Source organism: Ischnura elegans, chromosome 9 (assembly GCF_921293095.1).
Source record: "Ischnura elegans chromosome 9, ioIscEleg1.1, whole genome shotgun sequence".
Classification (NCBI taxonomy): Eukaryota; Metazoa; Arthropoda; class Insecta; order Odonata; family Coenagrionidae; genus Ischnura; species Ischnura elegans.
Window position 1 is genome coordinate 30,796,435 of NC_060254.1, and position 26,394 is coordinate 30,822,828.

The 26,394-nt window shown below is 40.5% G+C and overlaps 1 protein-coding gene across 5 annotated transcripts in view; it reads left to right on the plus strand.

Annotated features, from left to right (window-relative positions):
* LOC124165987 (syntaxin-binding protein 5) overlaps positions 1 to 26,394 on the plus strand; it is a 598,839-nt gene that overhangs the window by 154,836 nt on the left and 417,609 nt on the right. The gene's annotated exons all lie outside the window — the stretch shown is intronic.

A 26,394-nucleotide genomic window follows, 5' to 3' on the forward strand; every position in this document is an offset into this window, starting at 1 on the left:
TTAACGATTGAGTGATTTCTAAGGGAGGGAGCCAAATCCCTTGTTCTATATTTTATTGAGGGATTATTTTGAATACGAGAGTTATTACATTAAAAAATAACCGCCTTTGAGGAGGAATTGTCTGGGAATGGCAAGTGGTCATGAATGTGAAACAAGACGTTGGAGGGTTGTCGTTGGGCGATGATGGGGAAGTTTAGGGTGATGTCTGGGGATGAGGGTGATAAGGCGATAAGGGAGTGATGTGAGCAGTTAAAGATGGTCGAATCTGTTTCTGGAGAAGACGATCATAAGACGCAGGCAGCTAAGAGTGGTGATGATTCCCTTGACCCTGTTTTCAACACCGTTTCCAAGAGAGATTTTTTCACGACAATTCCTGTTATGAATGTATTCAGTGTTTGTTATTGAACGATATACTATCTTGTACGGCTATAACTGGCGATGTAGACTTTTATCATTCACTTCCTGCGATAAAGTATTTTTTCTCTCTACATAAACCTCTCAGCTGGGTAGCCAGAAAATAACTTCCATGGACAGTTGTTTTTAAAGTTTTTAAAAATGATTTTGCTATGGCACCTGCTTTCCTTATGAAGATCATTTTTTATAACTAGAATAAATGACGGAAAATGAGCGATATATTGAATATATTATCTCATGAAGCACTTGGATACCGTGTGAAAAATCCTCGGAAGAGCGAGGTGGACTCGGGAAAGGAATGGTCCGCCGGCTTGCGTGAAATTCACTAACTGTCGTCTTAATTTCGGTTGAGCTCTACAATCATCTATTTTAAGTAACCTTAAACTTGAAACACTGAGTGAGTAATTGGATCACGGGGACTGCATAGTAGCTGAGGCCCAATTCCATCCCACAGAAGGTTGATTTCTATTGCCTTTTCGGTCGCATTTTAAGCGGTTTTCAAAAATGTCCGCAGCGCGGTGATGAGTGCAATGCGATCCACTTTTTCCGATATTTTGCAATTTTATGCTTCTAATTGCGAGAAATAAGCGTTAAAGAGTTATGAATTTGATAAAAAACATCATATGTGTATAAATTTCCGTTGACACCTCTAATGATACCTTATTTCCCTGTGAAACTCGGATCAATTTGTCCGTCAGCGACGCGAGTGGCGACTTCTGTGGACTCATTTAAATGCGCGGTTGGCGACAACACATTATGAAGCAGACTTGAGAATTCCCTTTTGTCATATTCGTGGACATGATAGGAACATGAATAAATAAACAAGTAAATAAATAAATGTGGAATTTTTATAAAATCGTATCCGGCTCGACTTTGTGGAAGTTCTTTATATCCATGATAAAAAGAAGAACACAATGGTAATTTCCACACTTTTAATGTCACAACTCAGCAACCGACCATGGCTTCAACACGTAAGTGTCATTTTCAAAATGACACTTGACACTACGTTGACAAAATGACACTACCTTGAAAATGACACTTACGTGTTGAAACCATGGTCGGTTGCTGAGTTGTGACATTAAAAGTGTGGAAATTACCTTTGTGTTCTTCTTTTTATCATGGAATTTTTATTATTAATTTGATAATAATCTCAACATTTATGGTGCAATATTTAAAATTTGTAAGGCCCTGATAGAAATTTTATTTTGGTCCATAGGTAGCTAGGGGATTACACGTAGAGTCTATTCGAGTGCGACCTTGCCATAATCTATATCTCACATTTCATAAATTCATGTGAATGTCCATCTACGCTACATTTAGGGCCGGTTTTATAATGTCTGGTTAAACCTCACGTTAAGTTGACGTGGAGATTACGGTAACGTGGAGTTTAACGAGAGGTTGTGTTTTATAAAGCAAATCCTACCGCCGGTTGGCTGATGGGAACTTTAACGAGAGGAAAGCGCAGCTACTGTAATTCTCATACCAACAATTGATCGCGAAAAGTGAAACAGACGAAAGTCAAAATTGAAAAAAATCGAGTTGGAGAGTGGTGAAAGAATTGTTTACGTTTGTTTTGAAGTGATGGTTAGCTTTGAAAACGAAGATGACGCCAATATTTTCGGTTTTAATCGTTGACGATCTTATGGTCAATCATCAGTGTGTCGTTAAAATAAAAATACTCGCCTCGATCTGTGAATATTTGGCATGTACAAGTGTTAATTGTGTAAGCCATAAATTACACGGAGATAATGAATTACTATTTGTTAATAGATTGAATCAAGGTGGAGTCCCTTTTCAAGAAATAGTGGTATATTAACCTTGTTTGTGCTTATTATTCGAGAACGAAGATTCTCATTTGTATTGTGAAACCAATTGAAATGGTTTTCTATTGAGTACGCCACCAGAGCGATTTTAGGAACATTTTGAGGCTACAATTTAATCATAATGACGATAAATTTTAATCATACTTTTGCAGTAAGATATATCTTCTTAGCGTTAGTATGGCCGTTACGCTAATTTATTATCATCTCTGCGTTCCCTACGGAATTAGGAACAGCCTGCAAGTTGTGAATAATCAAAGCCTTTCCCGTTTTCAAAGTACTCACCATGGCCATAATTTAAATAACAGAATTTATAACCAACCACCGTCTAATAGAAAAATTCATCAGTGTTCATTAAAACGATAACGAGGCTTCTGTCACAATGATGTCATTGTTATGATCAATTCATGGTAATTCCTTTGATGATTTTTGTGTTTTTATAGAGCATTTTCAGTTTTATTAAAATTTTCACAATGAGGAGGTATATTCAGCCATGTGCCACTCGTGTTACAGACACGAATAGAATTGAGCCATATAATTGTCAGCTAGCAGCAGATATTTCATAACTTTAAATTATCTCATCTTTTTTATGATTATATATATACATATACTGTTAAGAAGCAATATGTTTCATGAAATCCATAATCTCTGGCAAATAAATTTTCAATGAGGGACAGAACTAAGTTTAAATTTCTTCATTACAGATACCAAAATCTATTGCATGACACCAAGTAGCCCTTACCATTGAAGTATAAAGTGAAACATTTTGATACTGGCTGTCAATAGTGTAGTTGATATTGTAATAGGGATGACTGTGAGTCTTTATGGTAATGCCATTGAGAATGTATTCATTGCAATTTTAAATTGAATGGATGTTCAGAAATCACCGATTATGAACATAGCTTCACAGTCAAAAATTATAATTAGAGAAGAATGAATAAAGTTTGAATAACTTATGCATAACCCTACCACAGTTACTTCAAGGGCTCCTGCTATCCAATTATTAAATAAATGTACAGTTTGCAGCAAACCTTTCATACTTTACAAGTAGGCTGCATGTTGTTATAAAAATATGCATCTGTAACAAATATTGCAACTCTTTTTGGCTCATAGTTTGGGATGGGGGATCTATTCTTTATGTTAATACTATTTTTGCAAACCTTGTGTAAGAATAAGTTTTAAGTGCTAACATAACTAACTTCATATCTAATCAACAGCAAAGGCTTGTGTTGTATTTAAGATTCAAGGGAAAGAGATGGGGTGCAAAGATATTAAAGTTTCTGGGTTCAATTTATAAAAAATCTGTCAAAAAACATATCTAATCAGAATGAAAGCATTAATTTTCAACTCTCAGTGGTGTTTATGAATACTATACTATATATGTGATAGATATTTTCTTTTATTCTCAGCCCACAAAATATGAAGCTTTCATTGAACATGTTTTAAATATTTAGCAGATTACTAAATTATACAAAGACAGTAGTGGATCCAGGATAGGGACAAGGGGGTGGGCTAGGTGAGGTTAAAATTCCAGCTGTAGTGGGAGTCGGAAATAAACCACCATTCTATCTAGTGTAAAGTGGATACCCAAGGGGAGTAAATTGGATACCCTCCTTAGCCCCCCCCCCTCCATGGATCCATCACGGTACAAAGATACAGTTATTTATACAGCATTTAAAGAATTTATTTGTATCAAATGCAAAGCATAAGGACTCCATCATGATGACTCCTTCATTGCAACTGTCTTTTGGGATATGAGTTTTCAATAGAATTATGTTGTTACATGTAGTCACAGTAAGTAATTTTTTTTACTACCTACTTCTGGGGTAATCCTTTTGATTGCTGTACCAAGTCATCTCTGAATGCACCACACTGACATCACTCACTTATAATTAATGTATGTGCTTCCACTATCATAAATGCAATAGTATGACTTCCTCACAGAATTTTACCGTACCATGTTCTATTTATGAAGTGATCAAAGAAGCAATTTCCCTTACATCCACTCCACTTCCATAAATCTATTAAGAAAATTTGCCTATGTGACATGAACATAGACTGTTTCTCATTACATACGTTGCAGCTATGCATGTTAAAATATATCTTTAGTGATGCAGATCGCAGCGAGACAGATGAGACAGAGATAATCCTTGGAATAAATAAAAAGAGGAGAATTAATGGGAAAATCACAGGACCAAAGTGCAAATAGAAGTCTGGTTAAGATATATGGAGTAAGGTTTGCTATGAAACTGGTATTTTTGACCCAGAAGGAGGATAAGAATGTATAGATACAGGAATGTGAGATGAATAAGACAGTGAATAAGATTGACAGAGGAAAAGGAAGTAGGAAGTGCTAGACGAGATAAATGAGGCAAGGGAATTAATGCAGGAGATGAATGTGAAGTGTTCATCAAGCTTGAAATGCCGACAACAGGGATTAAGGTAAGGATTTTGAGTAACAAGCAAGGGCAGGGAGACAATGGTTCTGGAATAAATGGAATAACCATGTATGTTACTAAGAAATATGTCAACCTTAATGAGTAAATCACTTATAACAGTAAGGAATGGAATGAGATATCAAGTCATGCATGATTATAAGTGTTGATGATGTTATACCTAATCGATTTTTTGAACGTATGTACTCATTAGTGACAGTTCAATGGATGGAGCATGAAAAAATTAATAAAAGCTACGTATGGGATTGAAATCCCAAGAAACTAACGAGTGTACCAGATATGTGATGTAAATTGGCTGTTATAGGAATATGTCTTCACTTATCCTTTGAAGACTTATTAAACATATTAGTTAATTAAACGTCGACAAGTAGTAGTAAGGGTTAATATTTTAGGAAGAAAACATACCAAGGATCCCACTTAAGACTTTGATAGAGTCATTAGTAAAATTAGACATTGCAATACTTCCACTGATTTTATTATAATAAAAATCAGTGGAAATACTGCAATGTTTTATTTTACTAATATGAAGAACTTCCACCATATCTTGCTCAATATCATACAAGGTACTTTGAAAGAGCTTATCGATGAAAAAATTTCAGTGGTCACTGATAAGCATAGAAAATAATGAATGGAATGGTGGTGAATGCAGTCATTTCCTGTAAATTCATCCTCATGAGCAAATACATATGTACACAGACAACAGCTTTCCCCAATAGCAAGCAAGAGTAGCCCAGCTGGCTCAATATTGTAAGAAATACAACTGACTCTGATTGTTTCAAACATTCCCTTAGCAGACAATGCTTGAGAACCTCAATAAATATATGTATTCCCTTAGCAGACAATGCTTAAGAACCTTAAAATAATATTTATTTGATTGATCTGGCTTTGATATCATATATTCCATATTTTCCATGAGTCTTTAGGTACAAGGGTCCAAATTCTCTTGAATTAAGGCTCAAATGTATGGAATAAAATTAAACTTTTTCAGGATAAGTATCGAATTGTTTATTTTCACCATATTAAAACATTCAAGCCTGAAATAAGATAAGTATTGGTAACCAAATTGGCACTCTTATATTTTAACATGAGATATCTAGATGGGCACCACTGATTCTATGGCTCTGAAGCTACTTTTGATGGCAGATGCACCACTGATTCTATAGCTCTGCAGCTACTTTCGATGGTAGATAATTTGCTAGGAGGTTTTAATAGTACATAACCTGTGTTTGGCTACGAACAGCACTTAGGCAATAAAGTCGCAATTTTTTCCGTCGAAGGCTACACATTAGAACGCTCAGAGAAGAGAAGACTTTTCTTGCTTAAGGTGCCTTTCCAAATCTTTTTCTATCAAAAGGATAAGAGGTCATTACTTTAGTCACAAAACGTACAATAATTAGTAAACTTCCACACTCCAAAGGCTCATTTGCCTCACAAATTCATTGATATATCATACCATCTTATGAGCAAATCAGTCATTCTTACTTTTTTACCCACACGAGCTGTATTGGTTGTATCAATTTGCCTTTCTCAGCTTCCAAAGAAAACTCAAACAGTATCTTGTATACATTACGTACGAAACGTGCTAAATACTTTCTTTTTCACGCAATATTTCACTTGCCTCACTTATTCCTATATATTTATCTCCAAGAAATACCAAGCCGTACACCAAATATTGTTAATGGACTTACCTACAATTTTTATAGTATTACTTTGACAAACATCCTTTGGAAAAGGAAATACGAAAATACTTTCACCTCATAACATATATCCTCAGAAGTAATTATGAATTCTATAGTGACATCACATGCTAGTAAATCAGAATGCAATCAGTAGATACGATCTTTTCTCGCTTTCGATTGCCAAATACGAAACTTGGCTGTTCTTCTAATTCAAACTGTCTTTGTAAACACCGACACATTTTGAAATCGTTGATGAAGTCAGCAAAACCAGGTAATAACAGATTTCTATACCTACACTCCTGTTACACCTCCTTCCTTCCCTCCGATATGTAATTCTAGTATTTTTCATCAACTCACTTGGCTGGCACAAATCATAACAAACTCCTACGCCGGCACAAATATTGCATAACTTCAACATTTTCAGGGGTTTAGCACACGATCTCCGACTGCAGTCCATAGAATAGACAATATTATTTATTGGATGGTGATTATTATCAAACTTGAGATGTTTGTAAGGATTTCGTAGCGAATACCGTAGAATAGTGGTCCGTTCCGGATATATCACCGGTCTTATGGAAATATTTCACTTATTACATTGCTATTGTGGTGCTAAAAATATTGGAAATTGATTGCTGATATCGTAGATACGGATAAAAACGGAGGATGCTGCGCTTGGTCGATTATTTCTTCCGTATATTATCGTAGGGTTCTTCAGCATTTCAAAACATCCGCCATTTTCAACAATTTAAACTTCACGTTAACTTTTTACCCGAGGGAAATCCATGGTTTAGCTTGACTACCACTTTAACGCTCAGATTTGGCTTAACCATCGATTATAAAACAGAATTCTGGGACTTAACCGACGCTTAGCTTAAACTCCAGTTTAACCAGACATTATAAAACCGGCCCTTAGCCTTTAACTATGCCAATCCTAGCGTCCCCAAGCGTCTCTACCATTCCGCATTCATTCGGAAGCATGCATCAGAACACCTCAGCATCAGGGCTAAGACCGGGTCATCGGAGATAGGCGGGAAGTGACGGGTGCAGGGACGATAGCGGATAGTTGGGACGCTGCGAGGAAGGTTGTATGCGGGGGCCAAGTTGCGCGGAAGGGGTTGAAGGCTAGGGGTGCCCGGGTTGGCGTAGGTCAAGTAGAAAATAGCGCCGTGGGAGGCTGGGTTGAAATTGTTCTCTCCCAGGTTCCGTCGTGGCTTAGGCGGCAGGACGTAGTCGCTAGTCGTCCCAGTTGTCCTTCATGGAGGCCTCACGAGCGGGCTCGCGTTTAACGCTTCCCTTCTCCTTTGACAAGGGATCCCGGGCTTGGAAGGATTGAAAGGCTGTCATTTTCAACCGCCGAGAAAAGCGTCATTGTTCCGGGGAGGACCGGCCAAGTGTGTTCCGAATCGCCGCGTTTTGCCCGGTTCTAACAACCCATTATCGCCGGTGCTGGTCGCGATATAAGCGGTGCCACTGCGTGATACTTATCGGGTCGAAGCCAAGGGGACCACATTAAGGATGTTACGCCCTTAGAAGTTTTATTTATATTGACGCTTAGCTCACTTTTTAACCGTTTCCACAATATGAGTGATGCGTCCCTAAGGGGAACCATGATAAAATATCCTCTCTTTCATATATAACTCCACTGCCGACCATGGTTTCGACTCTCTTATATCCTCAAGGTCTGTCATGTCGAATGTTATATTTAAGTGTGAAAATTACTTTTTTTGTTTAATATTTTAGTGTATTATTGCATTTCCACCACATCGAGCCTGAAAGGATTCCATACCTTAAAGAGAGTTCATAATTTTTTTTAACAATTATGAAAAGTGAAAATCCTCAACATTCCTCTTTATTACTGAAAAAATAAACCGTGGACTTGTCAGCGACGTACTTTTACTCGTCACTCGCAAGTGCACTTAAAAAGTGCGAGAATTCTACAGATTAAAAATCTATCCTGTTTTCTACAGCTATTATAACTCATCGGGGGAAGGAGATGTCTCGGTAGTGAAAGTGGTGGAAAAACTGGCGCAAACTCGAAATATCCGGGTTCAAATCCGTTTCCCTGCATGCCCGAGATGAAGGAGATTGAATTGTGGAAGTCCAGTACTTCCCCAATTTTTTTTTTATAAGATATCCGCTGGGAGACGATGTGGACAGAGCGATCCATTTCATCCGAACTATCAAAAAATAGTATTTGCAATGGCGAGGAATGAGATTGAAAAGCTTTAAATTTTATCGATTTTATCATCTCCAACATGAATTTTGGTTCACAGCCCTTATGATAGATTGTTATTCCGTGAAATTCGGAGCGCTCTACAGTCACCGCCGTGAGTGGCGACTTCAGTAAACCCATGTATATGCGCGGTAGCTGGCAGCGTTTAGTGGCGGACTGGAGAATCCTTTAATTGTAATACACGCGAGCGGGGGTTTCGGCGAAGTGTGTTTCGAATTGGCCCTTTTCGCCCGGTTCTAACAGCCCATTATCACCAGAGCGGGTTGCTAGGTGGGCGGTTCCACTGCGTTGTATCAGGGTGGAGCATTGAAGGAGATGGGGGTGTCCTTGACAGTCCGCCTGCTCATCTATCCATTGCCATTCCCGATTAAAGTGTCAGATGGGGGCGCTAGGGTGCGTTTTAAGTGAAATGGGATGATGGCGGGTTTTCTCGCCTTTCCCAAAACAATAAGATGCTGAGGGTGGCATAGCGATAAGATGTAGAAAGCCGAATGTGGGCCAATATCGAATATAAGACGATCGCCTGAGAAGTCTGAGGTGATGGACGTTTTATCAATGAATTTGTTTACCACTTTCATATAGTTTAAAAATATAAAAGCAATTAGATGAAATTAGTTTTCATCAATATTATAATTCCCTTAGTTATGCCTCCTGAAAACTTTCATTAACTTTATATTTAGAGAATATTTAATGGCGTATTCTCTAACTAATGTGTTTTTGTGTTCATTTTATGAGTGTGAATTCGCTCTTTTGTGATATTTTACTGTTGAGATCTACCATTCAGTGATATTACCGAATGAAGTACGTTGGTCCATCAGATATTTTGATCCTAATTCCTACTTTCAAAAGTCATTATCAAGGTATAGCCATCGTCGGATTACAATATGATATATAGCTACTTCTAAAAATTTAATTTGCCATTATATGTGCTTTCAATCACTATAGTTTTAATAAAAACTTAGAGGAGACCTTTTTTATCTGTTAGCCTAAAGATTGATATCCATGCAACTTCTGTCATTCGGTGGAATATTTGATGAAAACTTATTCGAAATACACGAAGGTATGTACGCTAAAGTTTGTGTTTAGAAATGGTTGGAGATAGGGGATAATTGGCGGAAACGTATCATTCAAGCTTATGTAAAGTCTTAATTTTCTTCGCGGTAGAATCTTTAGTCTCTTTGTTATTTGTATTAGTCCCTCATCTTTCAGAAGCTATTGGTGGTATTGGTTCCTTTATCGAATTTTATGTTCGTGGACTTTGGCCGACTAATGACAGTTGTGGTTTTCGTTTGGCTAAGATTGACTTTTAATGGGGAAATCTCGGGAAGCGTTTGTAATGGCATGAGCGTGGAAAGAGAACAGCAATATACGCCGGCCATTCGATAGTAAAAAGATGGCATCTTGTAAATGAGTAAAGAACTCGTCTTCATCCCACTTCTTTCCGCATTCAGCCTATCTCGTTGTTATGTTTCTTTCGATCTTGGAACAAATTTTACCACTGAGAAAAAGAAAAAAATCGAGTTTAAAAAAATAACCACAGCCTTCAACAAAGTTGTGGGAGCCTTGAGAGCTTTTGCGTGTTTTCGGAATCACTTTGTGTGTTTTTTTATTCGTGTTCGCGGTGAAGGAAAGAAAGGTAGTGGGTGGAATGTGAGTATAAATATATACATATAGGCTTGTATTTAAGGGTATACATATTCTTCCCTCACTTAGCGTTGGTTCTATTTTGCCTGTGTATCGGTCTGATTCTCCCGGCTTGTTTGCTTGCCTAAGTTTACCCAGATTTGCATTTATTTCGACGGGATGTTCGAGTGCGGGGTGGGAGATGAAATTGGTAGCGGTTTTTGGGACGTTTTTTTCTCTTTTTTCTCTGCGGGAAAGGGTTTCTTCGAGCTGGGGGAAGTAGGGACATTGGCTGTGACGTTTTTTGAAGTGGGAGGTTAGTTTAAAGGAATGGAGAAGTTGTAGTGGTTTTCTAGAACAAGATGCTTTACGCTCATCCCCTTTATTTTACTGAACATACCGTGTGACAATATAATCCTAAGTGTGAGACATATACTACTCACTGCGAGTCCCTGCCTCTTATTGCAGTAAGAATTTGTGATGTGGAACATGGATTCCTACTGAGCTAAAAGAGTATACTGTGATTTGTGGAAGAAAAGGCGTCTGAAGAAGGTGAAGTTTGAAATCTGTTTATGGAGCAAGTTGGCTGCGCGATTGTGGATATTATATTATCAGCCTTCGTATAAAAAAAAATTCATAATTAATTTTAAACAATACATTTCCGAGTTATTGCCTTTTTCCGAATATTGTAATTTTTGCGTATGATATTTTATTCTCTTATCTTACATTAAATTACTTGGGCTCTTGTTGCTGTGATGCAATGTCTAGTTTTTTTTAGCTGCAAAAATTGGCCGTGAAGTTTTCTTGGGTCTCACATCTGGTGAGATCCTCCATATCTCCTTCCGGCATTTCGATGTGCAACTCGCCCATCCCCCAAGGAATCCTCTATTCCCATTTTTTTTATTCAATTCCTTGGATTCTTGAATCCCCGAGGACGATGGGTGAATTGCTCATCTGAAGAAGATATGAAGGACCCTACCTCGTTTGAGACCCGAAAAATATTCACTGCTCTAATTGTTGTGATTTCAGCAATTATCCGGCTTTATGCTATTTTTTTCTCTTGATTTGAAAGGCTCTTATTCCCCTTTTTATTCTATATACCTCCTCCTAGACTGACTCCCTCCGTGGCATATCATTCTGCTCGGCTGTATATGTCAGTATTGAAATATATACTTGCAATTTTCCTCGATTGTAAACTTTTATATTGACCTAGTTTTCGATGCTACTTTCGATGCCTCATCATCTTCAGTATAAAAATGGCACAATCCATACTATTTTGTATCTTGAAGATGATGTTGTAAAATTGAAACCTAGGTCGGAATAAAAGTTTATAATCTTGGAGAATTGCAAGTGTTTATTTCGACATAAAAAAATTCCACTCCATCCGGCTTGAGTCTTCGGATTTAATATATATCTGTAATTCTTAGCATTGAGCGAGTTCCGTGGGCTAAAAGTGGGCGTTGCCAGCTAGTGTGGCCGGCATTTTCGGGACGCGGCTCTTTCCCCTGAGCCCTTGGAATATTCAACGCGAGAAAGATGCGTTTGAGAGAGAGGGCCCTACAGAAAGGTAATGAAGGTCGGGATAAGTGGTGGGAAGTGGATGCCCGTACTAGCTCCGAGAGGAGGCAGGCGGAGCGAGTTGGGTTAGGCGCCTGAGTTAAAAGTGTGAGGGGCTTGTTCCGCCGAAAACCATGGATTAAAGATGACAGTAGATGGCGTCTTGGCGCGCAGACGTGAAGCTTTATTTATGCATGCAAAATACTGCGCATCCATCATGGACACATAATAATGTTAATTTTGCAAACATTAGCTCCTATTTAGGTGATCTCTCCATATTTCGGGTTCGCGCCGCGTTGTTAGCCATAGGACGACAACAGTTTCTCCTGGAATCCGCCAGGCGTTTTCTGGACGAAGTGCCTCTATCGGTATTTCCGCCGCGTTTATGGAAGGGAGTGTTTCATAATACGGCCAATCACGGCACAGCAGCGAGAGAATCCGGCCTATCACAACGCACCAGCGAGGAACGAGGGTACGTAAACGCGACGGAAACATCGATACGCCTAGAACCCGAAAGATGGAGGGATCATCTAAGTAAGAACGCCCCGGAAGACTACGAGATAACATTAGCACTTATTGGTAGTGATGGCTGCTCCTCCCGGGCGCTTCACCGGGTAATCTCCTCCGTGGCTTAAGAGATATCGTGAGGTTGAATGCTCGATGCTTTCCGGTACCCGGGTGCAGCACCCGAGCAGCCTTCTCTACCAGCATACGCCGGGGAAGCATCAGATCTAATTTATTAGCCCTTATTGCTCCACACTTACGGTATTTTCTTCATGTCCATATTACCGGCGAAAACTGTTCTATTAGGCGTTTTCAAATCAGAAGACGCCTTCGAACCTGTAGTCGTAAATGACAACGACGCGTTGAAAATACCGGAAAGCATGGAGAAATCAATCTCACGATACCTCGGATGATTTCGCGGTAAGTAACAGTTACTGTGTAGCCAAATTAATGTTTCCCATTGTAACACGGGAGAGTTTACCTTATTTACCCATTTTAAGATCACTCCGGTTACTCAGCATAGGCGTTGAACTTTAAAACTCGCCCATAATTGAGGTTCAGCGCTCCTATATCGTATATAGGTGAAGTTTGTTTGTGTTTACACTTTCCTTGAGGTCTGGTAGTATGTTTTAGGCTGGAATCATGATCACTTGTTTGTTTTTGGAACAATGGGAAGGGATATCTTAAAGGCGAACCATTGTGAAAGTTAGCTTTTACGAATACTTAATTCATACGAAAAAATACTTTGGGTTTGCGAATAGTGGTGGAAGTTTGAAAATAGTTTCTCACCACAAAGTATGGGAAATATGATTTCATTACGTATGCAATTTCAATTTGGTAACATTGTAATTTTAAGGGTTCTTCTGTGTTCTTTGGCAATCAGAACCACTGTCTCTAGACTTTTGTTCCGTTATTTTTCTGAATATTTTGATAATACTGACAAGTGAGCAAAAAGTACAAGACATTTATCCATGTAAATATTTATAGCTTTAAAAGCGAGAAGCTTTTTAATTTACTATATGTTTATTTAAGTCCATAAATTTTGAAAAATTATGAACGCATTTTTCATTCACAATATGTCGCGCATGTAATTTCATAAATTCCCAGTATTTATTTGGTTTCCTAAATATCGTCTTCTACCTCATTTCAGCTCCAACTTCGGCAACTCTGTTTTGTTTCGGTTGAGCAGCCCGCAAAACTCATGATTTAAGGGTGAATCCCTAGGCTAATCAGTTGAACTCATTTTTAAACCGGGCGCTACAGGGAGAAAAGTACTATGTAAAGAAGGGTTTTTACGGCGAAACTTTTTTTGGAGTCGTTTTCGAAGCATCCAAGTTGGAAAAATGCTCTTGCTTTTTTCCTACCCCTTTGGGATCTGCCCTTCGTCGTATGCGGGAAGGTAGCTGGAGGGGTTGTGTATGTGTGCTGCGGTCTTGGCCGTCTGTATCTCTCTATCTTGCGAGCGGGAAAGAAAGAAAAAGGCGGGCGCCGTGAGTTTGGCCATCGGAGCGCAAGTAGAGGCAGTTACCCGAGAATTGGAGGGAGGGTTTTCCGAGGAGGCTGAGGGAGAAAGGCCACGCCCCCTCCTCATCACCGACATCGTCGGGATCTGCTCATCTCAGTTCTGTTCTACTCCTCACCCTCTCGGGCCTTGCGATATTGCGATGCGTCGCCCTAGTCCTTGTGCGAATTCGAGGCTGTTCCCGATTTGGGTAATTGATCGATAAATAAAATATGCAGAATCTCAACAACATTCAACATATAGCGAAGTAAAAATATTTAAGAAGGAATATACTCAAATGTCACCCCTAGGTTGCGTTCAAACTTCGAAGCATGATACAAAATTGGATTTAAATGGGTGTGTTTACTCCATTGTCCAATGGACCTTAGTTTTCGATATATTATCGATACAAATTAATAGTAAAAAGGTTACATTTATGCAACCCACGATATAAGGAACAATACGAAAACATTATGCCAATATAGCTCCATTCATACGGAGACTTGTTAGCCTCGTGGATGAATAGCTCCATTCATACGGAGACTTGTTAGCCTCGTGAATGAACGTGGAGAGGGCTATATGGCCATTATAATGTGGCATCTATGTATAAATGGTCGCACTACTCTAATCTTGGTACCTAGAAAGCTGGAGAAAAACAGTCATCTCTTAAATATAAACTTCAATACGCACGGGCCCTTCAAAAGTGCGTAATATTGTCCTAAATGTTGCGCGAATTTGACGGTGTTTCCGATAATGGTCGTAGGTTGATTATTCCAATGTGCTTTTTCCACATATATTTTATAAAGCGCAAAGAATTTTATAATCCCCATTTGAAATCCTTACTCTGCGATCGACTTTCACATTAATTTTATCTTCTTAAAAATGACTATTTGCTTTATTTTCAAGGTGTCAAAATTAGCGATGAAGTTAAAGTTGAAAGTGTATAGAAAATTTATAGAATATTTATCCACCATCAACTCATTTTTAAACTGTTGTATGTACAAATTTGTATTTTTAGAAAAGACCGATTGGTGTCAATTCTTTTTGTAACATAAGTTGTTATATATTTTGATAATTGAGATTGAAAATGAGCATATGTTTTTTAAATCTCGTTATGAAATATCTTTACAAAAATCCAATGGAACGCATGCCTTTTTAGTATGGAAACTAATTTCTGTTCTCGAAGTTCAATATTGGAAAACTTTTTTACTCTATGACTTAAAAGGAGTAGTTCAATATGCGTTGGTTTCATATGTTTGTTATTTTAACGTATGAATCCAAATTTCATGAATGCTACTTTGGCCTATTCCTTATCCTCTCTATTAACCAAATGGTCATTTCTCATCTTCTCTTGTCCACCTTTTTTCTACATGTTGCCTCGTTGGCTGTATATGACTATGCAATGTAAATGCAACATCTTTTGTTCAATTATTTATTTCACTTTTCGCTCTCTCCGTCTCCACGCGTCTTCATTTATAGCGTGTGTCATCTTTGCCCTTCACCCTCGGCCGCGTGGCATGTCAATGTGTGCCGACACACCCGCAGGAGCCGGTGTCCTCGACGAGAGGTGCCCGTTAGGATAGCGGCGGTGGGGTCAGCGTCGGGAAGATAAATGGATGTGAATCTGGAGGAGATTGTAAAGGCAAATTAGATTGGATCGGGGACTACTCCCAGGAGACCAGCCACTTCTACTTGGAAGATTTGCGACTGTTGACGATTTTTCAAAGGAAGAGATGGTTTGTGCCAACTACTTGCTGTTTTGTTGGTTTTTTCGGATAACTCGACGATGCAGTATGTATGAAATCGGTGTGGTGCCATCGCGTAAATTGAGTAAAAATTAATAAGGGAATTATAGTGAGTATACATTTTTCCGAGTTCTGTTTCCTGCATACCTTAATCAACTTCAGGAATTGATCACTGCTATTGGTAGCAATTTTGAAAATTCCTCAAGGAATATTTTTCGTACACCTTTCCGTACCAATACACCTGTTAAATCACCCTAAAATAGCATTTTTAGGGATTGAATTCCTACTTTAATTCGGCCAATTAGTGGAACAACTTCTTAATATTTTTATTTAATTGTCGGTTTCCACGGCGGTTGTGCATTATATCCCGACATATGTATTTGTTTGTCCAACGAACGAATATTTTACCGTTCCTAAATAAAGAATTCTATTTATCGCACCGCAAATATATGAGGATGCTAATGAAGTCTACCTGAAGTCTTAAGTTTGAAGTGGTGTTTGTAGCAGCGCGTTTGAAGTTTGCCTGTGCAAAGTTTCACATGGAATACGACGGAAGCTGTAGTGAGAGCAGAGGGACGCTGGAAATTCAGACGGGGATTAGTGAAGCGAGAAACTGAAAGCACTGGACTAAGGGTGTCTACAGGGACGTTTGAGGGCATAGGGAACGTTTTGTCCAAAGTAGAGCGGTGGGAGGATGAAGGGAGCGATTGGTGTTTGGAAGGGGAGGAGCGGGTGAAAGTTGGGAGGACCCCTTTGCGCCCATGTGAGTGGATCCCGGGCGTAAGGATCGCAGAATCGTGGCCTGGTAGGTGTTTCGGGAAAAGGGTTTGGAGATGGACTTGAAGGAAGCGGATGATATCGTATTTTTTGAACATCGAAGTTAAAGTGAAATCTGAATAGAGGAGGAAATGGTACTATGGGAAAGAGGGATCTTAAAAGATATTTTATTAGTATTGCTTAAGAAAAAAAACTTGTATCAGTGTTTCCTCCTGTTTTATTTCAGGCTGGTTATAAAGCTGGGAACGGGTAAATGAGGTTAAGTGGAGTTTAAAACTATTTTACATACCAGTTAACCGTAGAAGCTCAGTTTCAAAACTTTTCATTTCTTAGGCACTGATTATTCAGACTATATTCTCTCTCGTCTGGTTTGTTGCCTACTTTCGTAAGAAATTACTCGTTTAAAATTTCCGTCATCATCTTTAAATTTTGCGGGTAAATATAATAATGTGTGTCTAACTTTTACGAGTGTATTAAATATGTCAAGGTAAAATTGTAAATTTAGGGATAACAAAAATGTTGAAAAGGGTCTACTGCATTTAACCAGACAGTTTCAAGATGACGGCCTTGGAGTAAAACTAGCAATTCGCCGAAAAAAAGAGCAATTGACCTGGATGGTGTGTCCTTTCAATGTCTCCTATGATTAAAAATGCGCTTATACCAGACACGCCCATAATTATATAAAGTTTTTTCTACTTCCTTTTAGCCTCAAACACGTTCGAACATGTAACTTCTTGGTCTTCTCTAGAAGGAGTTAATTATAGAATATTTCTGACGAATATTTCTCGGGTTCTCATCCAGGTTGATGATTTTATATAAGCCGACGTTTCGGGAGACTCCCATCCTCAAGGCTGTGTTACTTTATGTGCTTCCATACACAGCCTTGAGGATGGGAGACAAGTCGTCTCCCGAAAGGTCGGCTTATATAAAAGCAATAACCAGGCTGAGAACCCGAGAAATATTCGTCAGAAGTATTCACCAGGAAAAATTAAAATCGTTAATTATGGAATATGTTTCCTCTCTCCTTACACGATTCAGAAATTTTTACAAAGCAGATATTAGCCTTGCAATCGGGAGAACCGCGTTCGAATCACGACTAAGCTAAATATAATTTCAAGGTGAATTCATCCTTTATTCTTTTGTTCTTTCCCGGCGAATGGTGGCTGTGAATGTCTCTCAGGCCTTCTACCGGGTAACGCACTCCATTTCGGAATTGGACTAAGCTGGGAAGTAATGGAGTAAGAAATGGAATGCCTTACCCGGCGGGGAGCCCGAGAGACATTCAATATCTGCCTTTTTTAGAAAATGAGTGATACATTTTATTTTCTTCATTATAGATAAAATCCCTTGTCAACTTTTGTTGAACCTTAAATATCCAACCTGTTCTTTGCTGCTCCTCGTTTTAATTTGAAGGCCGAAGTGAGGCTAGCGTATTTCTATCCTTCGCTCCACTTGCAATTAAGTCAAGCATGTCCCTTGCCTTCTCTTCCCTCCCATACCCTCACCACTCCTCCAATGGTTTCTCTTGTTTCCCCCGACTTCTGCCTTCTCAGTCAACTCCTTCTCCTTCCCCCATTCTTGCCTCCCTCCACCCACAACACAACCCTTCCTTGGGTTTTCGGACTGACGTCTTGAGCGGGCGCCGCCTATGCGGAAGGGAAGAGTTTTTTTTTCTTCCTCTGTTAGGGGCGTAGTATTTGGAGTAGGAATAGGGAGACAGGGAAAAAGCAAGGAAAAAGGGAAGAATGGAAAAGGGAAGAATGGAAAAGGGATGTGGAGTCGCATGTGGGTTTGGCAAGGTTGGGAAAACTGCTTATGGGACGTGTTCCGTCCTGAGAAACTCCTTTTTTCAATCTGAGAATGAGGAGCCGGAATGAGAGGCGAGGTTGGAGGAAAAGTGCATGGAGAGAATGAGGAGAAAAGGGTTCTATGATCATCATCGAGAAAAATTTAGATTTTTATAAATTTCTCTCGGGTTTCCTGCCGGGTGAGAGAATCACCTTTTCGAAAGGTATAAGCTTTTGTGGAGCTGCCCAAATGGGAGAACTCTGTTTACGAAATTTCCGTCGCGTAGGCCCATCTTCAGTGCTGGTCCAGAGTTTCTGTACGTCCTATATGTCTTAGGTTATTGGCTGGAGCAATGAGGTATCTGGTGATTGGTCGGTTTTTTTCGATTAGCCGGTGCGTTGCGTATGAGAGGACTTTAAGGACATGTTAATGAAACTAGCTTCCTCTTCCTGTGCTTGAATTTCAATTTTCAACGGGCCAGATAGGGGTGAGCTCGAAACCTACCCGTCATACCAGCCTTCTGATTGGGGTATTCATTGAGAAGTAATTGTTGACTGATTTAGGCTCAGGGCGTTTGAAAATACAAAGAGGTCGAGTGCTCCACTGGTGCGGATTTTGGCTCACTTTTCCAAGTGTAGCGCATCTTAAATCAGTCTTGCAATTTCCTTGGTTCACTTTCACTAATATGATCGAGGCTTGGTCATTATTGGAAGGACTTCGTTTCATACTCTTACCACTCGCGTTCCGCAAAAACGATAGCTTCTTCGGGAATGAAAAGGAGAATGTGGGTGCTTATCCATTGGTAAAGCGTTTTATCAACGTAGTTGAAGTGATAACACTATGACCTATATGCGTGGGGTTAACTCCGGCGACTCCGGCATTCAAGTCCTTCTGACTTACTATCAGTGTAGGAAACGACTTAATGGGTAAGTGCATACAATTAGTGTCTATCTACCATCCCTCTTGAACGCCATTTAAGTCTTTAATCCCTTTTTTCCGAGGGTTCTTAGTGTGATCGTTGTGAATAGGAAATGAGTAGTTTAAAGGAATCGGAAGGGTTAGAGACGATAAGCTAGTCGTATTTTGACGGATTGTGAGATCGCTGGCTTTTTTGCCGCTCTGAAGATTTATATACCTTGTTGCAAATCTGTAATGTGCGAATTCGTCTGGTTCCTCCTTTTTTATAGCTACTGTCGGATTAAGAGATGCCGAGCAGCAGAATTATCCCATGAAAATCTGATGCAAAAATGAGTTTTTCCAGTTAGTTTTTAGGCGCTCCTAATCTTTAACCCTATTCCGGCTCCAAATTTAGTGTTTCCAAAGCCGATTCAAATTTTGCATGGGCTTGTACGCGTAGTGGAATCATGGTTATTTTTTTCGTATTAACTTCTTTGGCTTTATTTTCATCTTCTTTTACCGCCGTTTCTATTGGGAATGTCATTGGTCTGTAGGATAGGTGGTTTACCTGGATAATGGCATTTTTCATTCATTTCCTAATTTGTTCAGGCAGCCTTTCATTTTGCCTTCCCGGTAGCACAAATTTATAGGTGCACAGGTACTTCATTGGTATTGATGTATATTACCGCCGCGCTCTTTAAAACAGAAATCGAATGTTTCGACTCCATTTTTGTGAACCGACTGACATTGAAGGACAAATACATTCCGACCAAACATACTGCTTGGTTCTCCATGGCTCTTTACTCCGGTCTAAATTGTATATGTTGATTTATTTAATCGTGAATCTTTATTTTAATCTTCTCACCCATTGACGTAGAAGGTATTTTCCATTGTTGTTGGATTGGAACCTAGACCCTCGGGATGGGACGCCAGCTGTCTTGCCTTTACGCCAACCTCGTGGATTGTATGAATGATTTCGTAGGCGAAGGTATTTTTAAAACAGTATGCAGGGCAAGAAAAATGTTTGTTTATGGTGGGATTCGTTTAATGTGATATTACATCGTTTTATTGGGCTTTCGTTTTATTACATCAAAATTAATGGTAACCTAGGTTGTGGCAATACCTTAGAAACAAAACATAAATAAATATGTTCAAAGTTTAGAGGTATGTCAATTTTTTTGTATATTCCATTCTGTTCTTATACATATGTTTATATATACACATTTCTTTAAATTATATTGTATTATATAAAAAAAAACCAATTGTTCCTTCTTTATGTATAAATATTGTGTATCGTCTTATTCTCTGTATTTTATATTGTTTCACACTTTTTCTAACATAGCCCTGAAGATGATTTAAGAAAATAAATCGAAACGTTGGCTGCTAACTTTTGTATAAATGACCTATACTCCAGGAAATACCATATTATATTATTTATTGGGCTTTGCGATTGATGGGTGCTCAGTGATCCAGTGGGTCGACTCGCGCTACCGAAACTTCTTGAAGTGGTAGGAAGAAGAGGGGAGAAATGGGATAAAATTTAGCATCCTTGCGTTCACCATCCACGGCTATCCGACTTTCATGATTGAGTGAATCCTATAATCTTTCTGTACTTGCTATTTTTTAAATAGTATTATGTCATCATGATTCTAAAAATTTTCTCTCTGATTAATTGCAACCTTGGCGGAAAGGAAGATCAAAATAACAGCGTAGGGAAATCTAGTAGTAAACATGTATGAAGTAACCCGTTAATTTATCGATAGGAAGAATTTCACGAAGTTAAACTCGGTCTCTTTTATTGGTCATAAACTAGGATATAATCCATTGTTTGTGTCGGTGGCGGTGCCCTCGAAACAATATCAGAGATGGTCTCCTGGTTCGAGTCTAAGATTTTGTGTATGGGGTTTATTGCAAGGATTATTTTGCATAATATTATTATTAGCCTGAATGGAGTAATGGCCTACAGCTAATAGCCCGGTTTACGCCTATACATACGAAGATATCCTTGTGATGCTGTTTTCTTCGTGATTAATCGCAGTGATCTAGGGAGATTGTTGGGATTTTACCCTGTTTGCAAAACATTCATTCACTCATGATCTAGTCTGAGGTGAGCTCTACCCTCATCAATCATTACCAACCTCCTGTTTGAGTGTAATAAATTTATTGTCATGTGTGTGGGGGAAATTTATTTGTCGAGTGAAATACATCAATGTGGCTCGGCGGGGGTGATAATTTTTCACGTAAAATCAAGGGGAAGGAAGAAGAATATTGCATGTGTTTTCTTCCTCGTGTGTGTGGAGCTATGTGGTGGGTTTTAATATGGCACCGCTTTGGTGTGCGTTCGACTCGAGGACTGCTCAGCCACTCAGCCCGTCGACACTCGGCTACCTTGCCCTTTCGCTAGGGAAGGAGGATCCAGCGATGGAGAGAGGAGGGAGAGAGAGAGAAAGAGAGAGAGAGAGAGTGGGGAGGGGTGCAGGGGAGGGGAGAGAGGAGAGAGTGAAGGAGAAGGGGGAGTCGGTCACCCCCGGGTATTGATCGCCACCGCGCGATGCTGCTGGAGGATGGACGGGTGGAGGGGAAAGGGAGGTGTGGTGGGGGGAGGGATGTAACTGGAGGGGAAGGGAGATAGGGAGGGAGTAGGTGGGGGAACTGAGGGGAGATGATCGCAAAGGGGGGTGGGCGTACAGTGCGACGCTTTGAGGGAACGGAGGGGAAGGGGTAGTGGTGGGGAAAGTAAGGGGGTCATTGGAAGAAGCGGAGTGGGGGGAGGAATGTGCGAAGAATGTGAGAGGAAGAGGCGAGAGAATGAGGGAGAGGAGGGGGTGAGTTTTTTTTTTTTAAGGGGAAGCTTTTGCCTGGCATGTGTGTGGGAGAGAAAGAGGGAGACAGGGGAATTTTTGGAGGGAACATAGGTGGAGAGGGAAAAAGCTGAAAAGGAAATCGGGTAGTAAATAGGACTGGTTGAAGGTTGTGCGGAGGGGTAATGCGGAGTGACACTGAAAAGGGGGAAGGTGAGGGTTGCAAGTGAGTTGTGGGAAGAGGGGTGGGGTGGGTGACGACGGAATTTTTGTCGGGTATGATAGGTGGCTATTAGCTCACCGACAAGCGGGATCATTTGCGCCATTAAAGGGTGGGCGGGAGGGGGGAGACATAGAGTGGGGGATTACGTGTGTTTGAGTGGAGGGAAAGTGGAGGAAACTCGGCGTGTCAATTGGATAGCTACTCGTGGATGCCACAGCGTGGACTAAGTTCTCCAAGGTGCGAAGGGAATCGTTCACTTTAAGTTGTCGTCTAAGTCTTCCTTCCTGTCTTCTTCGTGCAAGTAAATAGATTGTTTCGAGTCTTCATTTGCGTCTCACCTTGCATCAAATCTCCAGTTGTGATTATCGAAGCCTCTTACTGCTAAGTTACAAATTGTTACTGATTTTATGAATGATTCTGTTATTTCACTGATGACCTAATTACAACTATTTGAATAATGGATCAACTGAATCGCTGAAAGACACGGTAAACGACATACCTAAAGGTTATCCACAGTTAGGATCGAGATTTTGATGATTGTCACCGCATCCAGATCCTTGCCTTAAAATTTATGAGTGCCGTAATTGGAAGACTGTACAGATATCAGTAAAGCCGTATCCTTGATCAATCGGAGGAGAGAGTCGGGGATGCGAGGAAGGTGAAACTTCCAAATCTGAAGTATCTTTGAAAGTGGTCGTTTCTTTCATTTCTACAGCTGAGGTTTCAGAATCAAAAATGCATTTTGAGATTGAGAATGTTGTTTACGAAAGATTTCATTGACCTCAGCCGTGCATTAAACTCGCGAACCTTTTCTCACCAGGGTCGACCGCGTGAAGGGAGAAGTTTTGCGGGACTGCAAACTCCGAACGCAGGGATGATAGATAGAATATAGTGGTTCTCTGACATAACAGATGAGGGAAGGGTCAAAAGATTGGGTGTAAGTGACGGTGGATAGTATTTTGGAGACGAAAAGGAAGTGTCACAAACGAAGCGAGCAAAGGACGGGCATGATATTCGGCGACCTGAAAAAATGGCAATACTGAAGTGAATTTGTGGGCATGTATGACGCAGAAAAATCGAGGTGTTTATGCATTTTGGTGAAAAAATCACGATACCACTCGATTGCAAATTTGTAGGGCGGTGGGGATTCTCTCCATCCTTTTCTAGCAGCGCAGCGTTTGGCTTACTGTAAATCTGTTACTCCACTAGCTTTTTTGTAACGTACACATTCTTCCGGCCGCTGTAGAATGCATTTTTGATTAGGATTTCAATCGAAAATTGTCGAGAACACCGAGTAAAAACGCTCTGAATAGTCCAAATATTTAATTTTCCCGCGGGGTGACATAGCGGAAGCATTCTTTCTTTTGGGAATCACATCATGAGTATCCTTTGCCTTACACAACATTTACGTCAGCGCTGTTTTCGGATTCTTAACATCATGCTATTTTTTTGACCAGATAAATAAAACATCATCATTTCGGGTTACGTTATTGGTGATTGGCTGCTCAAAGGCCACTATTTCCCCGTAAAAGTATGCATTTCAGGGGTTTGTGAGGGGGTAGTTGTTTATATGTAGGAGATGTGTTCGTTTGAACAGCGGGGAAGGTTCTACTCGTGGTGACGCAGCTGCAGCAGCCAATTGCAGATCACCTGCCCCCTATGAATGGAGTGCGTAAGCTAGCCCAAACCTCATCATCGCTACCATACTGATGTGAAGAATCCGATCGGAGAAATTGTTACCCGAGAAAATTGAATTCAGGCGGAGGAAAAGCCAGAAGAAACTATTCCTCAATCGAAATATTTGCCGGGAAAATTCAGGGAAGTGACGTATTGAGTCATGCCCGACTCCCGTTGTCAAGGATGACTGAGGAAATCTTCCAGTCGCATGTGTTCGCGGGTGAGAGTTCGCGAGGACGTTTGGGGTGAATGACGGAGGGAGGCGCTTCAGAGAAAACTGGGGAGTTGGAGCGGGAGAAGGAGTGTTGAGGCCTTGCGTCAGCCTCGAAGTGATCGGTAGGGGAGGCTGGCTGGGGTGCAGGAGTTGACCGGCCGGCGTGTAGGCAAATGAGGACGAGGTTATACGAACGCGCTTACTGGGGGGGACTGGGGGGTGGCTCAGGGCCGCTTATGCGCCGACTGCGGCGGCAGGGGTGGTCATGTCAGCGGGCTCAAGTGCTGCCTCAGGCACGCCTGTTGGGTTTGTCCTCGGATTACCGTGTTAGGGTAGGCCGTGTAATATAACCCTTGAAAGTGGAGTACCTAAATACTCGAGTAAGATCCTATTCCAGTTGATATCCTGGAGTCAGCAGTCAGGTGAGCGAGATACTAGACTGGCAACCGTGTGAAGGGCTTGGGTCGAATTCCGCCTTGAGCTAGAACGCTGTGTAGTAGGAATAACTTTGTGTGGTGCGATTTCACTCAAGTGTCCTTGACGTTCAAGTCTCAGATCTAGAGCATGGCCTGGGTAATATTTCTGTTTTTGTGTGGAGTTTTGAAGTGCCTTAAAGTAGAAAGTTATTCCCAAATGAAAAGAATTAGGTTGATGATCAGCGGTGATTTGCCATTTATTCAACTCATAGGCTTCTTTGCTCTTCGGTGCCATAAAGAGAGCATTCCTCATGCAATGTTCGTTTCTTTCTTTTACTCCTTATCTTGCGCTGTGGGCTTTTTTTCTAACAGGGGGATGCTCACTACGCTAGGTCCCTTCATATTTTATCCATAAATAAAGTCAGGGGTTCATTGGATTTCAGAAAAGTGAGTTGCTAAACACTTTTTTTATTTTCTGCTCGTCGAAGTCATATTATTTATTAATTGTCGGTTTAATTTATGGGTTTAAGCTTAATTTTTATCTCATAATCTCTAATACCTACTTAAATGCCAGTGTAATCAAAGCCAAGCGAATGGAGTGACAAAATTTATCAATATTTATGAAAAAAATGACATTGGCAAATGATATTTCATTTACTTATTTTTGATCAACCCGTATATATGGTTGATAGGCATCGTTCAGGGCACAGTTTCCATTTCATTTACATATTTTTGCCCAACGCTTTATATAAGTTAGAGGAGTATCGTCCAGGGCAGCATTTCTCCCACCCGAAAGGAGATTTATGCGTGCGCATGTAACCGCGTGTATATAATGTATTTCTGCGAGTCCGGGTGTGTGTGCTCAGCGTGGACGGATCGGTCGTGAGAGCGGAGTTTTGGGAACGAACTCACTCATGCCCAAAGGGCTGGATATTTGGCCAAGGGGAGGTCGAGGGAGGGGCACGCGCTTTAGGATTGGGCATGCAGAGTAAAGAAACGTTATTTGTGCAAAAGAGGGAAAAGGTTTTCACGTGCGTCTGAAGCGAAAGGGGGCTGAAGGGAGGGTGTGTGGGTGGTGTTGCTCCAGGGTGCGGAGGGGGTGTGCGTGAAAGGGATCGTAGTCAGGGTTAGGGGAAGGGATGAGACTTCGTTGGCGTGGGTGGTAGGGTCGGGGGATGGCCGGGGTGTGGAGAAGCGGCGAGGGTTTGAGGCAAAAGGGTTTTCCGTATGGGTCCCGGGGTAGGGCTTGGGAGAAGACCCTGGAGTTGGTTAACTCTCCCTTTCTTCCCAGGGATGCTCTCGCTTGCTCGGCGGGATAAGAAAATGAAATCCCCTAAAAAGTTACGTCCTCCTTGTCTTCCCCCCTTTTTTCAATTGCTCCGTTTCACTTAGTGGCCCGTTATTCCTTTTGGCCCACTCAAGTGAGTCTGGTTTTCTTTTTTCACCTTTTAGATTGGGTCACAATGAGCGATTTTTGTCGCTGCTTCATCTCGCGGAAGGTGATCGCCTCTGGTAGCCACTACTTTGCCTCGCGGAGTAACTAGTTTTTACGAGTAGGTAGTTATTGGTGAAATGCCATTTCTAAATTTTCTTCCAACGTTCCAACCAGATTTGTTTGATTTTACACGGTTCTTCCGTTTATCTCGGGATCATAAACATTTATTAAGTGAAATACAACAGCCACATAAGATAAAAGAAAATGGGTTGCCAACTCGGTTAGTTATATAGCAACAGTAAAGGTCTTCGCTTCTAATTTTAGGAAAACAGCTTTTGAGGACTCATCGAGTTCGCAGGATAAAACATAAATAGCGAACAAATCATGTGCGTTGAACACAACTTATCTGTTGACGAAGAGGAGAGTTGAAGGTGTTCAAATCCAGTCGTCCCTAATATATATTATCTACTATTTGAGTCATTATCATCGTGTGATGTGGCACTTCAAGCAATTATTCGCTGGTACAAGGAGAGTTTCCCCGTAAACATCTCTCCGTCTGACATGACAACACCCGAAAGAGGTGGTTGTAAAACAGGTTTCAATGTGATATTTCTCTCAAGATCATGACTTTTTA